The following is a 4,729-nucleotide window of genomic DNA, read 5'->3' on the forward strand; positions in this document are numbered from 1 at the left end:
TCCACCATGAAAGAAGTCCAGAAGCTGAATGGTAGATTGGTTTCAATCAACAGGTTCCTAGCGAACCATGCAAGCAAATCTACCCCATTTGTCAACACATTGAGGAATTGCTTAAAGAAAAGCCAATTCAAATGGACTCCTGAGGCCGAGCAAGCTTTCAGTGAGATAAAAGAATGTTTGATAAATCTGCCCGCGCTCACAGCTCCACTTCCTGGTGAAATCTTGACATTGTACCTATCAGCAGGAGAGCGCGCCATCGGTGCAGTATTGTTGGTGGATCGCAAGGGAATCCAAACGCCAATATACTATGTGAGTCGGGTGCTGACAGATCCTGAGACGCGCTACTCCATCATGGAAAAGTTAGTTTTGTCACTAACACACGCGTCGCGCAAGCTTCATAGATATTTCAATGGTCATCCTATTGAAGTTCTAACTGGTTACAACATCCAGCAAGTCTTGCGACGTCCCGCGCTCTCGGGAAGGCTGACAAAATGGGCGCTGGAATTAGGAGAGCACACGATCGCCTATAAGCCCCGTCCTGCAATAAAGGGACAAGTTTTAGCTGATTTCATCGCAGAAATCCCCGAGGGAAAAATTGAAGAGGCTCAGCGCGAGGCAGACCCTCCGCGAGCCAATGATGAAGAAAATGTTTGGAGATTGTTCACTGACGGAGCTTCAAACAACGAAGGGTCCGGCGCAGGCCTAAAACTGGTGGATCCAGAGAATCATGAATATACTTACGCCATCAGGTTGGACTTCAAGAGCACCAACAATGAAGCTGAGTATGAAGCCCTGCTGGCTGGCCTGCGCATCGCGCACAAATTCGGAGTTAAAAAGCTAGAGGCCCATGTTGATTCATACTTGGTAGCAGCACAGGTCAATGGCCTTTATGATGCCAAAGAAAACACCATGCCTCTGTATCTAGAGCAGGCGAAAAAGCTCATCGAGCAATTTGACTGCTTCAGAATCATTCATATTCCGCGCAGTGAAAACAAATCCGCTGACGCGCTGAGCAAGATGGCATCAACCAGCTTCGATCACTTTGGCAGAGATGTCAGAGTAGAAGTAATGAGCAACCCGTCGGTGGGAGTGAAGTCTGTCCTTGTAACTCATACAACCCCTTCATCATGGATAACTCCAATAATGGAATTCTTGAAGGAGGGAAAAGTACCGGACGATCGCGCACAGGCGAGGAAGATAAGACACAAGTCGCAGAACTATGAACTGCTTGATGGTACACTATATCGACGCTCTTATCTTGGACCGCTCATGAAATGCCTTGATGCTGAGGAAGCAAGCTATGTGATCAGAGAGATACACGAAGGAATCTGTGGAATACATGTTGGCCGCGCATGGTGGTTGCCAAGGCAATGAGCGCAGGTTACTATTGGCCAGGCATGTACTTGGACGCTTTAAAAGAGATCCAAAAATGCAAAGCATGTCAGAGCTATGCGTCAAACACCATGCGACCAAAGAACAACTTGATTCCGGTGACCTCCGCATGGCCTTTCCACAAATGGGCAATCGATATTGTGGGTCCCCTACCGCAAGCGCAAGGGCGAGTAAAATTTCTGGTAGTGGCAGTAGACTATTTCACAAAATGGGTCGAAGCCAAGCCACTAGCAAAAATCACAGCCGAGGCGATGAAGCAGTTTATTTGGAGCCACATCATATGCCGTTTTGGCCTTCCCATGGAAATTGTGAGCGACAATGGCAAACAATTCACTGACAAGAAGATATCCAGCTGGCTCAAGGAATTGCGCATCAACCAAATTTTCACTTCAGTATACCACCCTCAGGGGAATGGCCAAGTGGAGCGCGCAAACCAAAGTTTGCTAAATGGGCTGAAGAAAAGGTTGGAGGGAGAATCCCATTCTTGGGTTGATGAGCTACCTAATGTCCTGTGGGCGCACAGGACATTAAGCAAAACCAGCAATGGCGAATCCCCGTTCAGCCTAACCTATGGAACGGAGGCAATGATTCCAGCAGAAATTGGATGCCCATCCCATAGAGTGCTCATGATGACCAAGATTGATAACGAGCGCGAAAGGAGGTTGGATCTCAACTTACTTGAAGGGCGCAGAGAGGCGGCTATCATCAGTGAAGCCAGATACAAGAAAAAACTGGAAAAATATTACAATCAGCGCGTGAAAGAGTGCCACTTCAAGAAAAATGATTTTGTCCTTCGAAACAATGAAGCTAGCCGCGCGATCCCCCCGGGAAAAATGTCCCCCAACTGGGAGGGACCTTATCAAGTATCCGAAGAATTGGGAAAAGGCGCATACGCTTTAAAAGATTTGAATGGAAAGAAGATCCCGCGCGCATGGAACGCGGCACAGCTTAGAAAATGTTTCATGTAAAAAAAAAAATGTCAAGTTTGTAATCAAGGCTTTTTAAGCCATTATGAATAATGATACGCGCTATCTTCTCTTAATGAGGATTTTATTACCTTTTGCATACATGTTTCACACTTCCCTTTATTAATTTTGAGCAATATGACAACATTGTATTGACATCAAAACAAAATAAAACGAAGTAAAACATACATGCGCGAACTTCAAGCTCAAACGCGTTAACGAGTCTTAACTCTAAAACGTCAGGGCCTTAGCCCAATAATATGAGCCTTAGCTCAGGGCCTTAGCCCAATAATGTGAGCCTTAGCTCAAATCACTCACAACATCCATCCTACATGCTGCGCAGCCTGACCATAAAAATACCTAAGCACAACTAAGGCAAAGCAAATGCCAAAACATAGTTGTTAAGGTCTCAGGTCGAGGTCGCGCATGAAATTGTAATGGATATCTAACACATACTGACACGTAAAGGCTAAAAAACTCATAATTCCATATGATAAATGCGCGATAATGTCGCGCAAAAGAGGAATAATGAAACGCCAAGGCACGTGTCAACATAATCAAGATATGGCAAAATCACTTACAATATGACAAGGATTAAGTATAATAATTTCCTTACGACCTTGTTCTTATTTCAACGTGCAAGCATATCTTATATTCAACAAGCAAACATGCAATATAAAGAGATGAATGGGGAATGCGCAAGATGCGAAGAAGGGAAAAAAAATTTCATTCCAAAGCATTGAAATTTACAAGTTTACAAGATGATGAGATACAAACTACAAATAAAAATAAAAAACATGAAGGGCTTCTCAAGTCTCCACGTCGACGTCAGCCTCTTCATCGTCCTCATCACTGCCCTCAGCATCTGGCGCAGCCCGCTCCTCGTCATCTCCAAACTGACCATAGTCAAGTTGTTCATCCTGAATGGAGTCTTCTATCACAATAGTGTCGGGAGCGGATCCTTTGGCCACGCCAGAGCCGCTAGCAGGGGCAGCATTCCCCGCGCCATCATCTCCGCCACCAGCCCCTTCGCACTCGTCAAGTAATTTCTTTAGCGCGCCAAGATCGGGCTGGTCAACAAGCGCGGATATCTGCAAATCATAAGGAAAAATATGAGTACAAAAAGACTTGGAAAATAAGTCAAGATAATCTCATTAAGGTTAAAATACCTGCGCAAGGATGGGAATGGGAGTATTCAAATACTTCTCCCCCATCTCGGCCATGTCCGCGCAGGCAACGTCGCTCTGATAAGGGTAGTCGGATGGGTTCTTCTTCAGCATGCCATATTCATAGCCATCCTTAAACCCTTCAGCTCGACCCACCAAGCGCGCGGCAGCGTTGCAATCCATCACAAGGGCCTGAAACTCGTCTGAGTATTTCATCGCGTAAGCGCAACGAGTCATCCCCTGTGAGATTAGCCATTGGCGATCCTGCGCGAGGGAAGCAACAGACGTCTCAAGAGCAGGAATCTGAGAGTTTAACAACTCAACAGTTTCCTTAGTCTGTTTCAGCTCCTCTTTGTCGGACGCTGCTGCCGCCAAGGCTTCTTCCTTTTCCGCTCGCGCAACATCGAGTGCTTCCTGGCTAGACGCTGCCGTCGCCAAGGCTTCATCTTTTTCGGCCTGCGCGGCCGCCAACTCCTTCTTCAGGCGCGCAACCTCACTCTCCAGCGATGATTTGTCAGTTATAGACTGGACAAGAGCTTGGTCACGCGCCTCCGCGTCCAGCTCCAAGTCGCGCACTCTACGCGCGTACTTGGCCGCGTCAGCCTCGGCCGCCTGTAGCTTCTCCCGCGCAGCCTGTAGCTCATGCCCGCGCTTCACGAAGGTGGTGTTGGCACTTGCTCTGTTCTCACTGAGCTCAGCTTGGAGCTTCTCAGCTCTCTCTCGAGCATCAGAAAGATGCCAAGCAGACATTTTAGCCTATTGCTTGGCTTCCGCAAGAGCATCACGTACCTTTACGTAATCATAGCGAAGCTCTTGGGAGGCAGCAAAGAAAGCCGACCCAGCAAACAGATGATCGTTGAGCAAGTCATCGCGAGCGCGGCCCTCCTGAAACCTCCTTTCAGCTGGAGGCACAGAATGAGCCCAGAAGTCCTCACACACACCCATGGACTGAAATGAGCTGTCCTCAGTAATGTTCCATCTCGGGCGGTAAATGTGATCTGCTTCCTGCAAACACAAAGTAATGATCTAAGTCATCAAAACACTAATATGGAAGTCCGCGCAGCGGAGCAAAAACGAACCTATACCTGCGGGGATGAAGCAGAAAAGTCAGCGCCAGCCCCACGAGAAGACTGCGCCGGAAAATCTCGTGGCGCTGCAGGGCTGGCGCGACCGACGTCGGAGTCTTCAACTTGAACCTCCTCATCC

The sequence above is a fragment of the Bidens hawaiensis genome, unplaced genomic scaffold, assembly GCF_021521415.1.
Source record: "Bidens hawaiensis isolate Kalapana, Puna unplaced genomic scaffold, B.hawaiensis_p1.1 tig00033899_1, whole genome shotgun sequence".
NCBI lineage: Eukaryota > Viridiplantae > Streptophyta > Magnoliopsida > Asterales > Asteraceae > Bidens > Bidens hawaiensis.